The sequence below is a fragment of the Giraffa tippelskirchi genome, chromosome 13 (genome assembly GCF_054371585.1).
Source record: "Giraffa tippelskirchi isolate mGirTip1 chromosome 13, T2T-mGirTip1v1.2.pri, whole genome shotgun sequence".
Lineage (NCBI taxonomy): Eukaryota > Metazoa > Chordata > Mammalia > Artiodactyla > Giraffidae > Giraffa > Giraffa tippelskirchi.
Window position 1 is genome coordinate 10,339,463 of NC_137287.1, and position 18,615 is coordinate 10,358,077.

The 18,615-nt window shown below is 43.0% G+C and overlaps 1 long non-coding RNA gene across 1 annotated transcript in view; it reads left to right on the forward strand.

The window, feature by feature from the left end:
* The window catches only part of LOC145532594 (uncharacterized), a 49,169-nt gene extending 32,585 nt beyond the window's left edge, over positions 1 to 16,584 (forward strand). The window contains exon 2 of the long non-coding RNA XR_014073412.1: positions 12,789 to 16,584. This is a non-coding gene — a long non-coding RNA (uncharacterized LOC145532594). The remainder of the gene's footprint in view (positions 1 to 12,788) is intronic.
* Positions 16,585 to 18,615: the final 2,031 nt, after the last annotated feature.

Below are 18,615 nucleotides of genomic sequence, written 5' to 3' on the forward strand. Positions count from 1 at the left end.
CCACTTGACCTTGAGCCTCAGTATACACTCGTTGTAAAACACCCCAGCTGCCTTAACCATAAACACCAAAAAGTAGGTGAATTTTCACCAATCTGTGAAAATCCCCACTCCTTCCCTAAAATAGAATGCTCCTCCTACTCACTGTTTGTTTTTGTTTAGTCATGAGGTTGTGTACAACTCTGCAACCCCTACCATGGACTGTAGCCTTCCAGGTTCCTCTGTCAATGGGATTTTCCAGGCAAAAATACTGAAGTGGGTTGCCATATCCTTCTCCAGGGGATCTTCCCAACCCAGAGATGGAACTCACTCCTGCATTGGCAGGCGGATTCCTTACCACTGAGCCACCAGGGGTCTCTCCTTAGCCTATGTAATTACCCACCCCTATAAAAATTGACAACCTCATACCCTGGGGCCTCTCTTGCCTCTCAAAATGTTTCCCTCTCTGTTTATGAAGCGTGTTTCCTGAACAGACCTTCTTTCTCTCTGCTGTGGCTCACTCTTGAATTCTTTCCTGCATGAAGCCAGGAACCCACACTTTGGCGGCCATCCCAGGAACTTGGCCATGACCTGGGACATGTGTCCCACTCTCTTTTCCTGCGACAGAACCATGAAGAGACACAAGTACCTCCTGAAGGACGGCGGCAGCTCTCCCGTGCGCTCTGTCTACACCGCGGCTCTCCACCCAGGCCAAACTCCACCTTCCTCCTGTTTTCTCACCATCACACTACCTTGCATGCTTATCTCATTAACTGGCATGATTTATCAGGAATAGTTCATAAATGCAGTGGCCACTTCGGGGAGCTTTTGACAGGAATGAGAGTATTCATTTGAAAGGTACCTTTGAATAAAAAAAGTGAAGAAATCCTCAAGAGGAGAGTCTTTGTCTTGTTTGTGTACGAGAGGGAGCACTGTGCTTAACCCAGGTGTCCCCTCCTTCGTTTCAGTATTTGGGAATTGATAATTGCTGACTTTTTAATTGTCTGGGCTAATGAAACTGTCAAGTGTGTCCAAGTTGTATCAAAGCCAGCTGCATGCCTCTGTCTTCTGTGAGCCGATATGTCAAAATCTGTTTTCTCACATCTAAACTTTCTGTCCTCGCTGTGTAGAGAAAACATAATTAGCCTTGTAGAGTGATGATTTCAGGTTTGCTTAAAGCCGCCTGCCTCTTAAAGCTTTCTCTCTCTCCTTCTCTTGGGGAAAGAAAGGTTAAAGAGTCAAAAAAAAAAAAAAATCATTCAGTTGTTATGTGTTATGTGAGAACTCTGTGATTATCTAGCCCAAATAAGCACTCACCAATGTCTTAAATAAAAAAAAAAAAAAAAAAAGAGAGAGAAAATTTAAAAGTGTTTCTTTTTGCAGACTTGGAAAAGCATATCTATATAAAAGCCTTTACTGCTATAGCTATGAGGTAAGCAAAAATGGCTTTACAACACGGATGGACCTAGAGATGTCACGCTGAGTGAAGTCAGTCAGACAGAGAAAGGGAAATATTGTATGACATCCCTTATATGCAGAATCTAAAAAGAAATGATACAGATGAACTTATTTACAGAATGGAAACAGATTCACAGACTTAGAGAATGAACTTAGGGCTGCCAGTGAGGGAGAATGGGAGGAAGGGATAAGGATGGATTTGGGGATCAAAATGTATACACTGTTAAATTTAAAGTGGATAACCAACAAGGTCCTACTGGATAGCACAGGGAACTCTGCTCAATGTTATGTGGCAGGCTGGAGGGAAGGGAATTTGGGGGAGAATGGATACATGTATATGGATGGATGAGTCCCTTTGTTGTCTGCTTGAAACTAGCACAGCATTGTTAATCCGCTATACTCCAATATAATATAAAAGTGAAAAAGGAAAGGAAAGAAAAATGACTTTAGCTCCAAGATAAAATAAGAGTATGGGGCACGATTCAGTCTTTAAAAATTAGTTTGTCCTATAAAAATACTGACAGCACACAATTTTGTTTAAGTACAGAATTACATGTCTCATATTTAAACTTTCTAAACTGCTTGCATCGGTTTTATGAGTTACTTAAGATACAACTGTCTCCATAGCTTGTTTAAAATTAAAAATTTATGTGTATAAAATTATATTCACCTAAAGAAAATGATAATAACAGATGTATCATTAAAGGGATTAATGTTATAAAATTCTTACAAGGCTACAAATCACAGGAGTTAATGTATAAGCCAAGTTGTAATTTTCAGAACCGTGACTAACTTTAAGACCTTAGACAAAGGTTTCAGTTAGTTAATAAATGATCTTGGATGCCTGGACAGTTTTTAAATAAAAAGACAGATACAAAAAACTGGTCATTAAACATAATTTACCCTTATTTCTTAAAATTACAATAGATTAACAAATTACACAGTTGTTTTTAGATAATATATATTTATATATCTTTGTTTATTTCTTCTCATCAAAGTTATTAAAATGATCTGAGATGAATATTCATAGAAAAAATAAGCAATTCTTGGTTTTCTATCATCTAGTTTTTTCTTTTGTCTGGAGAAAAGAAACCTGTTTAGGGAGTACTTCATGCCTTTTTCAAACCTTCTGTAACCTTTTTTTGGATATTCCTGATTAATTCTATTTATTGATGGTTCATATTTATAAAGGAAAAAGTAAAAATTGCCAAGAGACTCTACTACACAAAGTTGGATTTACTCAAAATTCAGACTTTTCACAGAATTTCAATCAGTTTTGTAGGCTAAATGGAGTACTGTTTGCCAAAAACCTAACAACTTATGAATGGTGAAAGAATGAATATCTACACTATTAGAGGTAAATGGTGAGAGGTTAACCCATGACGTTCAGAGGATTTAAAAACAAGGAAGATTCCCTGACCACTATAGGAGGGCAGGAGGAGAGGGGGACCACAGAGGATGAGATGGTTGGATGGCATCACCGACTCGATGGACATGAGTTTGAGCAGGCTCCAGGAGTTGGTGATGGACAGGGAAGCCTGGTGTGCTGCAGTCCATGGGGTCACAAAGAGTTGGACACTACTGAGCGACTGAACTGACCGACTGATAGGAGTCCTTATAAAATGGACAGAAAATGGGCTCATTTCTATTATGGTAAAATATCCTTATATTCCCAGGCGAGCCCATGCACCACCAAGGTTCTACTTCCTACATGAGTATCAGGCTTATACCTGCCTGCTTCACACTAACTTACTCTGTGTATCTGGAAGGGATTATTGGAGACTACTAGATATTTAAAACTACCATCCCAGGGCTTCCCTGGTGTTCCAGTGGTTAAGACTTCACCTTCCTAGTTAGGGACTTTGGGAAGGTCATGTACACACTGCTATATTTAAAACAGAAAATCAACCAACACCTATTGTATAACACATGGAACTCTGCTCAATGTTATGTGCCAGCCAGGATGGGAGGAGGGGTTTGGGGGAGAATGGATACATGTATGTGTATGGCTGCGTCCCTTCGCTATTCACCTGAAACTACAACATTGTTAATCGGCTCTACCCCAATACAAAATGTTTTGGGGGTTAAGAAAACATAACAAAAAATTAATTAATCATCTTCCGATGCAGGAGGTATGGGTTCCATCCCCGATCAGGGAGCTAACATCCCTCATGCCTCGAAGCCAAAAAACCAAAACGTAAAGCAGAAGTAAATTGTAATGGAGTCAATAAAGACTTTAGAAAAAAACCCACATCAAGAATAAAAAGTAAATAAAACTACCACCCCTCCCAGTAAGCTCTGCAAAGAGGCAAGCATGGGAGACTCTGGAAGAGAGAACTCACGCTCCCTTCATTCAAACTTCCTTAATTGCAATTCCCACAATGACCCAATCCTTGTTGTGGACCCTCACACATGTCATATATGATACAACCTCGGCTCTGGATGTCCAATCAATGAGTCTAAATTCATTAATCAGCGTTGCCATGCGCAATCACACAGAGTTCAATTATCTTGAAGCGTGCAGCCCCTATGTAAATACAACAGGGCAAGTAAAAAACTCTGAGACTCCTGGATCTCTAATGTAGGCACTGCTGGATTCTGGGGTGTGTTTTCATTGCTTAGATATTACAGTCTGGGGCCTCCCTGGTGCCTCAGTGGTTTAAAAAAAAAAAAAAAAGAAGAAGAAATCTGCCTGCCAATGCAGGAGACATGGGTTTGATCTCCGGGTTGGGAAGATCCCCCTGGAGAAGGAAATGGCAACCCACTCCAGTATTCTTGCCTGAGGAATCCCATGGACAGAGAAGCCGGGCAGGCTACAGTCCGTGGGGTCGCAAAGAATCAGACACGGCTGAGCGACTGAGCGCACACACTCTCTTGCTCTAAGACCTGTTACAGGAGCTAACAGTCATGTGGTTCCTGGTAATTGCCTGCATTATGGTTGCCAGTGTATCTGGTCCAGAGTGTTCAGTGCTTCGGCACTGGTGAAATCAGATGGTTTGGCACCTCGATCTATACCAGAAGGCAAAGGAAGGATCAATTCTAACCTGACTACAAACTAGTTAGGGGAACCCCCTCCTGATCTTGATCAGTCAGTTCTCTTCTAGACATGATGAATCAATATCCTGTGGTCTGACTTCATTTTATCTAAAGGGTAAGGGGACAAGAAAGAGAAAAACAGCCGCGGATATGCAATGATGAGCCTGCCATTTACACCTAAGCCCTGGAACTCTTAGGTCCTGACTCATGCCTGACCGCAGGGCTCCCCTCTGGCTCTCAACAATCTCACAACACATCAATATCAGATGGTGTTATCTGTGATCATGAGGAAGTAAAACAATAACCAAGATCACATCATAACTGTCCAAGCATAGGAAAAACATCCCTATGCAAACCACAAAAGGACAACACTGCCTGCCCCACCCCAGCTATGAGGGACTGCTGGTTCTCCTTCCAAATGAGACTGATTAAGATAACACAGCAAAGGACTTCCCTGGCGGATGAATCTGCCTGCCAATGTGGGGGGACGTGGGTTCCATCCTTAGTCTGGGGAGATTCCACGTGCTGTGAAGCAGCTAAGCCCATGCACCACAACTACTGAGCCTGAGCTCTAGAGCCCTCGAGACACAAATACTGAGTCTACACACTGCATCTACTGAAGCCCGAGCCCCTAGAGCCTGTGCTCCACAACAAGAGAAGCCACTGCAGTGAGAAGCCTACACAAGGAAGAGTAGCTCCAGGTCTCTGCAAGCAGAGGAAGCCCAGTTGCAGCAGTGAAGACCCAGGGCAACCAAAATTAGTTGGAAAAAAAAAAAAAGATAACCCATACATAAAATTTTCCCCACTTCCCAACAGCGTCCCATCCAGAATAAAGCCAATCTTGCATAACCTTCCCCCCAAATCACTTAATCAAAGCCCAAATCATATAATAAATCCTTTCTAACACCCTCTTACTCAGAACCCCAGGGGTTCTCCATGGTGCATGTTCACCCTTGTTTCAACGAGCAAGGCACCCAATTTGTTCCACTCTAAGTCTGTTCTCTTTGGCCTTCGGCTAGAGGGCAGTTACAATATTCTGCTTCATAGAAAAAATACTGAGAGAATTTATAACAAGTCTTTGTGTCTATATGTGGGTTATTCTCCCCACCCCCCTTAGAAGAAACCTCCCTGAAATTGGATCAACATATAAGAAAGTCCAGCTGAGATTTACAGTATGGCAAATAGCTTCAAACACCTGATTCTGGCAAGTCGAGAGCCAAATCTACTCCTAGACTTTTCCACTCTGGGAGACATAGAGGCCCTTTTTACTCAAATCACTTTGAGTTGGTTTTTGTCTCTTTCAGCAGAAAGAAATCCTGCCCATTAGGGATGATGTAGAATGGCGTGATGGAATGCCTATAAAGCAGGCCACGTAGGCTGGCTACAGTGATAGCTTTCCTTTTGTACATCAGCACAAATATGTGGAAATTAACTGAAAACCGTTCTCCCTGGATACAATCAGGAGGAAGTAAGAACAGAACCCTCCTTGAATTTTAACACAGGGCCTCAACATTCTGCCAGCCCCACTGTTTTACAGGGGGACAAAAGAGACCTTAATTACTTCCACACAGAACAAAGAATTTGAGGTATAAATACTGCAAAGAAGAGATGGCTTCTTTTATTGCAGTAAGATGCCCGGGAGATAATGCGAGCATGTGTGCTCAGTTGCTTCAGTGGTGTCCAACTCTTTGCAACCCTCTGGACTCTAGCCCACCAGGCTCCTCTGTCCATGGGATTCTCCAGGCAAGAATACTGGAGTGGGTTGCCATGCCCTCCTCCGGGGGATCTTCCCCTCAGCCAGGGATTGAACCCGAATCTCCTGCGTCTCCTGGATTGCAGGCAGATTCTTTACAGCTGAGCCACTAGGGAAGCCCCCAAGGAGATAATACATCCGAGAACTACCTAAGTGAGTCTGTGTTTAAGAAAGGTTGAAACATGCCTGTAAATGCAGGTAAAATGCTTTAAAATACTTGCCACAGATATTAACATATCTTGAAGGTAATCGTTTACTCATTGGATCTAGGAAATGGGAAGAGCTTAAACATTTCATCCACACGTTCAATTATTTATCAACCCACCTTTTCTTTAAGATTTAGAACATTTTAGTGGACAGCAGCTAAGGCAGGAAATTCATGCAGGATACACAGGAACTGCAGTTATACTGAATGTTCTTGCTAAAGTTATTTGTTAAGATGGTCCTTAGATCTTAACAAAAGTACTTAGTTAATTGAAATACAAGAATTGATGTTGTTTCTCAGCAGCACTCTCAGTAAATAGATGTCTGTGTTCCAACCACCCTCATCAAGAAAGTTACATTTAGGTACCCCAATGTCGAAAGACCACAAAGAGACACAACTTAAATATTTACCTAGTTCTTTTCTAATTCTTTGTATATGAGACAGAACCACACCATCAGTTTCAGCATAGGCACAATGGATGTCGGTCAACTCTAGCCGCCTTTACCAGGGCAAATTCAGCTGTATTTACCCCAAGCCACATTGTTATCTTGATGCAAACACACAGATTGGGTAATTAACAATTATGGGTGGGACTTGCCTGGTGGTCCAGTGATTAAGAATCTGCCTTGCAACCCAGGGGACACAGGTTTGGATCCCTGACTGAGAAACTAAGATCCCATGTGCCAAAGAGCAACTAAGCCCGCACGCCACTACTGAAGCCCTCAAACTCTGGAGCCCTCGCAACACAACTAGAGAGCCTGTGTTCCACAACAAAGGATCCCAGGTGCTGCAACTAAGACCCAACTCAGCCAAATAAATAAATGCATAAATAAAATACTTAAACAATTACGGGCCATACATAGAATCACTAATAGAGGGGACATGAAAACATCTCAGCACTAAGAATCCAATCATGACCTCTGAAAGAAAGACAAAGAGATTAAAAAAAAAAAGTGCAGGTGGGGTGGCAGCATAAGAGCTATGAAAGTGTGTAGAATTGATGGTGCAGTTATTAGGAGATGCCCTAATATGACATGAGATGCCCTAATGACATGGATGAGAAAGAAACTGCTCAGAAAAAGGCACCACTGGAAGCCTGGGACGCTCCAAGCATCTCCCAAGTGTAATGATAAACATGCTAATAGGCAGGGTTAGGTGCCAGTGAGCTGGGGCACCGTACCTCATCACAAAGGAAAATGAATTTTACCACGTTGGCATCCCCGTGCCCAACCAAGGATGGCTGCCGTGGCACCTTCCATGGCCCGTGTAGGCCCCCTTCATTAAAAGGTTGAATTAGTCATGTAAACAAATTATCTCCAACAAAGGGGTTTACAAATGCTGGCTAATTAGTTTCAATTCCCAGAAGCTCTCCACTGTTTTTAATTCAATAACACAGTGTAAATTCTCCAGTTAGAAAAAGTCTAATAGGAATTGGCAGAAAACTAAATAATTGATATTGTCAGCAAATGCAGCAGCAAGTACCCCAGTGTTATTGTTTCCTGGGAAGCAGGATTGGCAGTGATTTCCAGAGAGGATAAAGCATGAAGTGTAATGAATTAACAATAGAAAACCGTAGACAGCTGGTGCTCAACGTCTCTCCATCCGCTCAGCCTCTAGCTGAGAAACATTTTAAAGTACATATAAATACACATACCTGGCTTGGATGATAATGAAGCATCATAGCAACCAGCGCTGTAATGGCCAGCTTAGAAACGGTAATGAACTAGCTGGGTGACATTGCCAGTCTCTTAACTACCCGTGAGTCTTGCTTTCATGATCAGTACAAGCTGGGGTACAATTAATGCTTTTGAACTGTGGTGCTGGAGAAGACTCTTGAGAGTCCCTTGGACTTCAAGGAGATCCAACCAATCAATCCTAAAGGAAATCAACCCTGAATATTCATTGGCAGGACTGATGCTGAAGCTCCAATACTATGGCCACCTGATGGGAAGAACCGATTCACTGGAAAAGACCCTCATGCTGGAAAAGACTGAGGGCAGGAGGAGAAGGGGATGACAGAGGATAAGACGACTGGATGGCATTTGACCCAATGGACTTGAGTTTGAGCAAACTCTGGGAGATAGTGAAGGGCAGGGAAGCCTGGTGTGCTGTGGTCCATGTGGTCACAAAGAGTCAGATACGACTGAGCAACTGAACAACAAGCAGGGCTAATGGTATCAACTCTGGGGTCCCCAGACTCTTCCTGGCCACACAGGGAATCATTAATAGAGAAGACATGGAAACATCTTAGCAGTGAAGAAGGGTCTGAAAAGGCAAGCATGGCGTCTTCCAGCTGTTGTTAGTCTTTTCAAAAGTCTAACGAAAACTAGTTTACATATGAGTAAAACATATTTACTCATTGTGAAAGAGCCTAGGCCAAAACTTCTTAAATGGGGGTATGCAGACCCCAAGCATATCTGGTCATGTGCTGAGGAGGAAGAAGATGGTGCAGGACAAATACGGCAAGTGGTCCCAGAACACCAGTTTTAACTGAAAATTTAGATATATTTTCATTTACTATATTAGTACCTGGTGGCTCAGACGGTAAAGCGTCTGTCTACAATGTGGGAGAGCCGGGTTCAATCCCTGGATGGGGAAGATCTCCTGGAGAAGGAAATGGCAACCCACTCGAGTATTCTTGCCTGGAAAATCCCATGGATGGAGGAGCCTGCTAGGCTACAGTCCATGGGGTCGAAAAGAGTCGGACACGACTGAGCGACTTCACTTTCACTTTTCTTTTCACTATATTATTCATTAGATCAGTCGGTAAAGAGTTTGCCTGCAACACAGGAGACCAGGGTTCGATCCCTGGGTTGGGAAGATTCCCCTGGGGAAGGAAATGGCAACCCACAGTCTATGGGATCACAAGAGTCGGACACAACTGAGCGACTAAATGCATATTATCCATTATAAGTATTTTTAAACGTTCTAAAGTACTAAGTTGGCTTCCCTGTTAGCTCAGCTGGTAAAGAGTCCACCAGCAATGCAGGAGACCCAAGTTCAATTCTTGGGTCGGGAAGATCTGCTGGAGAAGGAATAGGCTACCCACTACCGTATTCTTGGGCTTCCCTGGTGACTCAGCTGGTAAAGAATCCACCTGCAATGTGTGAAAATATTAAGTAAAGTGTGATCTTAAAAGTCATTTAAAACTAAAAGAGTGAACTTCCACTGTGGTCCAGTGGTTGGGAATTCGTCTGCCATGTAGGGGACACAGGATCGATCCCAGGAAAATCCCACATGCTTTGGAGCAACTAGGCCCATGGGCCTCTACTGAAGCCCAAGCACCTACTACTGAAACCCAAGTACTGTACCTAGAGAGCAGCCCTCACTCGTAGCAACTAGAGAAAGCCCATGTGCAGCAGCAAAGACCCAGTGCAGCCAGAAATAAATACATAAATATTAAAAGAACAAAACTAAAAAGCTCAAAAAGACCTGTGTTAAAAACAGCAGTGCCCTGGCACCCAGATTTTCCTCTGCTACTCCCTGGAGGCTCACATGGTAAAGAATCTCTCTGCAATGCAGGAGACCTGGGTTTGATCCCTTTGTTGGAAAGATCCCCAGAGAAGAGAATGGCAACCCACTCCAGTATCCTTGCCTGGAGAATCCCATGGACAGAGGAGCCTGGTGGGCTACAGTCCATGAGGTCACAAAGAGTTGGACACGACTGAGTGACTAACGAACACACACACACACACACATTCTATGGAAGCAATCAACTGCTAGCACTTTTAACTATTTTTTCCCATTAATTCTATTTTTTTCTAAATAAGATATATCTACTACTCTCTGGTAATTCATTTTAAAGCATAATGTAGCAACTTCAGCTTTTGATAGATAAGGATCTAGTTCTCCTGTCTCTCAGTTTATCTGTTCAATACACTTATATTATAACTTTTATTAAATCCATATTCCTTGTTTTTATTATTATGGCAATAATGATCACTGCTGAGCTGAGTACACTGTGACCTCCTTTTTTTTCTTGTAACAATTTTCTGCCATGTATTTAATCATTGTTTTTCCACCGGCTTGGTTTTCCTTGAGCCTAAGGCCATGTCTTCCCATGCTCTACCCCACCTCTGAGATAGGTCTCTCAGAACAAGTTTTTACAACTTTCTGATAATCTCTGAGTTTCATTTGTTTTCTGGGGTATCCTCTCTGGAGCCCAGCTCCAGTCTGAAATTATTTCATATCTTTAGATCTTCTATATCACTGCCACTGTGGACTTGACCTTGTCTGTCCTCTTGGAAATTCTTTACCTCTCTATTCCGTGGGATACTATGCTTTCCAATAGTTGAATAATAATAATGTGGCTACTTATAAAATTCCAGGTTAGGTATAATTTTCTACCCAGTTTCTGAAGGCATAGTTCCATTGTCTTTCAATTTCTAATGTACCATTTTAGAAGTTCTGATGCTTTTTAAATTTCGTAGTCCTTTGATTTGCCTTTTGGAAGCTTTTAAAAATAGTTCTTCTCATCCCTTTATTCTAAATTTTCATGACAATTGTTTTACATCTGGAGATTTTTCTACATCTTCTCTTTGATCATTTCCTTTGTGCTGTTTTCTTTGTTCTAATCGATTCTCTCATTTTCTTATTTCCTGTCTCTTTCTCTTTCTTGTCTCCGTTCTGGAATTCTCTGATTGTATTGACCAACGTTTTTGTTTTGTTTTTTTTTAAGTGCTTTGTTGTTGTCGTCACTAAGTCGTGTCTGACTCTTTGGCACCCCATGAACTGTGGTCCACCAGGCTCCTGTCCATGGGATTTCCCAGGCAAGAATACTGGAGTGGGTTGCCATTGCCTTCTCCAGGGGCTCTTCCTGACCCTGAGATCGAACCCATGTCTCCTGCAATGACAGGCAGATTCTTTCACTGCTCTCACCAGAGAAATGCTTGCATTTTTCATTTCCAAGAGCTCATTTTTGATTCTCTAGTTATTCTTTTTTAGATCATCCTTGTGTTTCAAGGATACCATTTCTTCTCATCTCACTGATGATATCAAGTGATATCAAGTATTGCCATCTTAAAGTTAACTTCTCCTCCCTGCATTTGTTTTCCAATTCTTTTCTTCCACTTTGTTCTTTTGCATATAGGAAATTTTCCCTATAAGCTTACCGACCCTTGACCATCTGCTCTAATCTAAGGACAAGACATTGAAAAACAGATTGGAAGTTCTGCGAGCACCAATGAAGCTTTTCAGCAGACTGACCTCACTATTGAGTAGCCAGCTGATACTTTTGTCGAAAAAAAGTCCCCAGGCCCCATCTTGGTATCTGTATATCTTTTCTCTGAGGAAACTCAATTTCTCTGGTGAAAGAGCCTCTTTCCTGCTGTTTGGGGGGTTATATGCCTGGCTGCTAGCGTCCTGAAGATTGCTGAGAGATAATGATTGGATTTATTTAGAGAGGTTGACTTAATTCTCTCTGTAACAGATGACCTCTTCTGTAACAGATGCTTCCAATCCGGGAACATCTGCAGTTCAGTTTCTCCAAAGAATCCAGTTCTCCTGTTCTGTGGGGGCAGGGAACATGATTCAGCCCCCTGGGTGGGTGGGGCTCTGGAGGGACTTGTGACTTCAAATGCTAAATCTTTGTGGAGTTCATCAGAAAGAATTGGCTTTCTTTTCTTGGTCATGCCATACAGCAAGTGGGATCTTAGTTCCCCACCAGGGATCAAACCCATGGCCCCTGAGGGGAGTTCGGAGTCTTAACCACTGGATCACCAGGAGCATCCCTGGGAGTTCGGAGTCTTAACCACTGGATCACCAGGAGCATCCCTGGCTTGCTTTCACAGGTCTCGCATCTCGGTCTTCACAGGTGTTCCCTTCTACAAGAACGTGCTGCTAGTCACCTTTTCTCCCTCTGCTTTTTTTTTTTTCCCCTGTTTCAGCTATCTATTCATTTTTTACTTAATTTATTTATTTTAATTGGAGGCTAATTAGTTTACAATACTGTGGTGGTTTTTGCCATACATTCACATGAATCAGCCATGGGTGTACATGGGTCCCCCGTCCTGAACCGCCCTCCCACCTCCCTCCCCATCCCATCTCTCTGGGTTGTCCCAGTGCACCAGCTTTGAGTGCCCTGTTTCATGCATCGAATGGACTGGTCATCTGTTTCACATATGGTAATATACATGTTTCAATGCTATTCCCTCAAATCATCCCACCCTCACCTTCTCCCACAGAGTCCAAAAGTCTGTTCTTTATATCTGTGTCTCTTTTGCTGTCTCACATATAGGGTCATCGTTACCATCTTTCTAAATTCCATGTGAATCAGAAAAACACCAATACAGTATATTAACGCATATATGTGGAGTTTAGAAAGATGGTAACGATGACTCCCTCTGCTTTTATATCTTTCAGGTGGTGCAGTGATAAAGAATCCGTCTGCTGACGCAAGAGACTCGGGTTCAATCCCTAGGTTGGGAAGATTGCCTGGGGAAGGATATGCCGGTCCACCCCAGTATTCTTGCCTAGAAAATCTCACAAACAGAGGAGGCTACTGGGTTACAGTCATGGGGTTGAGAGAGGGTCAGACACAACTAAGCACATATACACACACACACTGTGATCAGAGAAACATGTATCTTTATGCCCTCTGTAGCAATTTTTCCCAGCCATACACACAATTGTGTAGAGACAAATTATTTAAGTATTTGGCTGAGAGGTAAATTAAATTGATTAACCCAAACCATGAGATTCGAGATGAGAAAAGGACTTTGAGCTTGGAGGCGTTTTGCAAACATGTGTGCCCATACGTTTTCACAGGTTTGGGAGCACTAATCATTAAACCCTATCTGAAATACTGAGAAAATAAATTTAAGTTTGGAATTTCCCCCACTGTTTAATGCCACTTTTTAAATATCAGAGCAAAATGGAAAGGAGATATGGCTTGCTATTAAACCTACAAGTATTGTGATGACATAAGAAAGACAGCCACTGAATGTATGAAAAGGTTAGATGGTTTATGCAGTCCAGTGGGTCTGTTTTCTTTGTCTTTGAGACAATGCCCAGACCATCTTCAACGGTGCCTTCATCAGTGGACTGTGTCTGCAGAACCAGATAGAAGATAGCTATAGTCAATTCAAGGATCAACAGAATGGAAACCCACTCAATCAACAAGCTAATAATCAGTTTGTCTGAATTCAACCAGTAGTTTTGCAAATAGCTGGCAGGTTGTCGGTTAAATTACCTCACCCTCAGCTCTCTCCCCTAAAGACTCAGGCAGGAAATGGAATGTTTGTGTTTTACAAGGGAAAAAAAAATTAAGAAGAAAGGGTTAACGGTAGCCTCAATGTTTAAACACACATTTTAGCTGAAATGTCTAATTAAGAGTGTGGTGTCTTAATGATTTAACAGATCCAAAAGCAATGCTTTCTTACTGCAACTGATCATAGTTCAAGGCCTGCTAGCCAAGCATGAAGTTTTGTTAATGAGAATTATAACCATATCGTCAGGGCCCCGGATACTGCTATTAAAATGTCCCTAATCACGTTCTCTAAGCAGAATCGGATAATCACAACAAATTGACTTTTTCACTCAGATGACGAGCCTTTCCATTTGATAGAAGGGTTCATAAGTAATTTAACTCAGAGTTAATTGATACAAAACATCATTGTCACCAAACTTTATAGCAACAACGGAATAAACTCTAAGCATTAAATATTTTTCTTTGGAATTGACTCTGCATGGACTGAAGGGTTTTCCCAGTCTGTAGCAGACTGTTACGACCCCCTGAAGCACTATATGTATAATCTTCTTGTGAAACAGGGCTGAGGCTGCCCCAGCTTATAGAGCTGACCTGGTTATTTGAGGCCTTATTCTTCCTTCCAGTCTGTTCTGGTTTCCATGGGAGAGGTCACCCAGCTCCTACTTTATAGCCATGGACTCTCAACCCTTCATCAGGACCAGAGCCTACAGGAATCTGAAGGACTGAACCCACATACAGTATGCGGGTCAGGAGAGTGGTAGGGGACAGAGTGTGGCAGAGGGCAGTGGCAGAGTGGTGGGGGACAGTCATTTTGGTTTTGCTTTCAGGATCACTAGCTGGGGTTCCATTTAAATTCTCCATAATTTACATGGTGTTTAGTGATGTCTAATGGGCAAAGTCCAACTTTCACAGTTGGATGTGAAAGTTGAACTATAAAGAAAGCTGAGCACCAAAGAAGTAATGTTTTTGAACTGTGGTGTTGGAGAAGACTCTTGAGAGTCCCTCGGACTACAAGGAGATCAAACCAGTCAATCCTAAAGGAAATCAGTCCTGAGTATTCATTGGAAGGACTGATGCTGAAGCTGAAACTCCAATACTTTGGCCATTTGATGTGAAGAACTGACTCATTGGAAAAGACCCTGATGCTGGGAAAGACTGAAGGCAGGAGGAGAAGGGGATGACAGAGGATGAGATGGTTGGATGGCATCACCGACTCGATGGACATGAGTTTGAGCAAACTCCAAGAGTTGGTGAAGGACAGGGAAGCCTGGCGTGCTGCAGTCCATGGGGTCGCAAAGAATCAGACATGACTGAGCAGCTGAACTGAACTGAACTGAATGGGCAAAGTGAGATGATATGGTGTGTAACAAGATAGATGCTAGAAATACAGATTTGAGCAATACTGATTGTTGATCAGAATTGTGTCATGATTGGGGGGCAGATAAGTATGTAAAATTTTCTTAGAAAGTATGTTTTATCCTATAGGAAAATAATAAAATTTTAAGGTCCCCTTTCCTAAACAATTTGTGGTTTCACTGATCTATTTCACAAATATTTATGCCAGTCCTATCCTATAACTGAGATCATTCTGTCATTTTCGAGATTGCACCCAAGAATTGCATTTTGGCCTCTTTTGCTGACTATGAGGGCCACTCCATTTCTTCTAAGGGATCCTTGCCCACAGTAGGAGATATAATGGTCGCCTGAATTAAATTTGCCTATCCCTATCCATTTTAGTTCACTGATCCCTAAAATATCTTTCACTCTTGCCATCTCCTGTGTCGATAAGCCTACAGGACAAGAGGGGGCAGTGAGTGAGTAGGGAATAACCCTTGGGTACCTCTGGGAAGCCTCCTTCAATGACCTACACTCAAGTCAAGGCATGAATGTTGAAGCTGGAGTCCCACTTACAGTGTCTACATCATATAGCTTCTCAGAGCCATGGGTACCCTCCATGGGCATCAGGACCCTTCACAGATCCTCCAAGGAGAGTTACTGCAGTGCCTAGAGCTGTAGCTCACCAGGGGTTAAGTATACACAACTCTGGAGGGAACTGTGAGCTTTCTGGAGGCAGGCTGATGCCCAAGGGGTTCTTGAGGGACAGGCAGAAGGAGGAAAGGATTAAGGCAGAGCGGTGAATTACCAAGACAGGGTCACCTAGTTCTGCAGTTTGAATGTGTATAAGCAAGTACAGTTATTTGGCGAAGCATCTGCCTCATTCATTCACACTGCCAAAACTTTTGCCTGGGAGCCAGAAAAGGATGTGGGTCCGCACACCCTGGCCTTGCATCCTTAGCAGCTGGATCGAATGTTCCTGCTTCTGCTCTTGACCTGGATCTTGTCCTAAAGAGACTTTTCTGCTCATCCAGCAAGGACGCAAGTCCCTTAAAGGCTTAAATACTTAATTTCAGTAACGAAGTAAAATGAAAGAAGGGGGACCTCTTTCTATCTATGAAAGACCATTAAACTCAGGTGTCAAATTATCTGCTGCTAAATAAAGTGCTTTAATTTTCAGCCAGAGTGTGTGGGGTATGTTTTGAATTATCTTCTTGGGCCCCTGGGGCCTGACTTCTTTCCACTCTCAGTGTCACGAGCCAGTCACCAGTTCTCAGAGGAGAAGACACTTTGCTGTCAAGTCTCAGGGACTTCTGGTGTTGGGTGTTAGGTCACCCTGTATAATTTTTGGCTCCTTCTCCAGAGAAATCTAAAGGCTCAGGAGCTGGAAATCCTATACTTAACTGGACCTGTTTCTCCTCTCCCTATTAATTTCTGCTGATTCATATTCACTTGAGCGCCATTAAAGTAAGTTCTGCCCTTAGTAACTTCAGTACCTGTATCTGTTGTTCCAGTTCAGGGGTCTCTGAGGTAGGTGTATACTGCTCGCTGTGGGGCATACAAGATGTTCCATTGGGGTGTGCTAATCATATATTAAATTTCATATTTATTTCATGTTTTGATCACTCTTTCTTAATCTATATGTTTGTTTTAAAAGGTATGCAAGATATTAATACAATAGCATGTGTGTATGCATATATATGATACGTGCTCAATTGTTTTATTGTTGTTTAGTTGCTAAGTCGTGTCTGATTCTTTTCGACCCCATGGACTGTAGCTTGCCAGGCTCCTCTGTCCGTGGAATTTCCCAGGCAAGATTATTGGAGTGGGTTGTTATTCCGTTCTCCAGGGGATCTTCCTGACCCAGGAACTGAATCCGTATTTCCTGCACTGGGGCTTCCCTGGTGGTGCTAGCGGAAAAGAACCTGTCAGCCAATGCACTAGATGTAAGAGACATGGGTTCAATTCCTGGGTTGGGAAGATCCCCTGGAGGAGGGTATAGCAGTATTCTTGCCTGGAGAATCCCATGGACAGACGAGCCTGGCAGGCTACGTATGGGCCACAGCATTTAAAGTGTCGGACACGACTGAAGTGACGCAGCAGGCATGCACGAAGGCACTCGTGCGTTGGCAGGCAGGTTCTTTAACCACTGAGCCACCCAGGAAGCCTGATCAATGGTTATATGTATATAGTCCAAAGGGAGCTGGCAGCTCAGACAGTAAAGAATCCACCTTCAATGCAGGAGACCTGGGTTCAATCCCTGGGTTGGGAAAATCCCCGGGAGGAGGGCATGGCAACCCACTCCAGTATTCTTGCCTGGAGAATCCCCATGGACAGAGGAGCCTGGCGGGCTGCAGCCCGTGGGGTCACAGAGACACGACTGAGTGACTAAGCACAACACATCACAGCACATATAATCCAAAGCATTCGCAGACTACCATCACAGCCTGCAAGATGTGGCCTCTCATCTTTTGCTTATTCATTCACTCCTATATCCAATCCTTCTTTCACTTACTCATTTCCTTTACAAATATTTAGTGAGTACCTTGAAGGTGACAAGCCTTTGCTGAGTGCTAAGGATATGTAGATAAACAGAGCACCATACCCGCCTTTGGATAGCTTACCATCTGGTGGGAGAGGTAGAAATTCAAACACATAAGTACAGTACAAAACGATACGTGCTGACAAGAGTCTGTACATGGTGTTCTCTGAGCAAAGAGGAAGGAACAACTAACACCGAATTGAACAAGGTCAGGAAAGCAGTTATCACTGTGACATTCTGAGGATGAGGATCTTTCAAGCAGAAGACATCAGGATGAAGGCCCGGATACATGAGAGCGCATGGCATGATGGAGAATGGCACACCAGCACAACACATTCGAAGTGTGGCTGAATTACAACGCACTCAGGGTGGGGGGTGGCACGGGATGAGGGTGGGGATGGCAGGCAGGAAGTGGCAGGAGCTAGAAGGTGGCCTGGGTCACCTGAATCCATGTGTACAAATATGATCTGGTTCGGATTTCCTCTTCCAGGCCCCTCCTACAATTAAGTGTGGTCCCCAGGCCAGCACTGTCAACCTCACCCAAAAACTTGTTAGAAATACTGAGTCTCAGCAGGCATGCTCACACACAGGGGATCTACGTTCTAATGAACACCAAAATCAAAATCGTGATTTTTAGCAAGATCTCCAGGTAAGTCTCCTTCATGATAAGTTTGAGAAGCAAAGGGCAGATATGTGCTCAAGAGCCCAAGTTTTGAGATTCCCACCTGGCACCACCAGCAGTATGATCAGAGGCAAGTTTCTTAACCTCTCTGTTAACAAAATCACTCACTTATAAAATCCCTTTCATGTATAAAATCACTCTAAAAGAATTTTCTACTTCCCAGCATTGGAGTAAAAATTAAACTTGTAATCCACCTAAAAGTGGGAACCTGCTGTAAAGCACAGGGTGCTCTGTGGTGACCTAGATGGATAGCATGGGGTTGAGGTTGGAGGGAGGTCCCAGAAGGAGGGGATACATGCATACATATTGCTGATTCACTTCGTTGTACAGCAGAAACTAGCACAGCGGGGTAAAGCAATTATACTCCAACTAAAAACAAAACAAACCAACAAGCAAAAGACCTTGGTACAGTACCTGACCC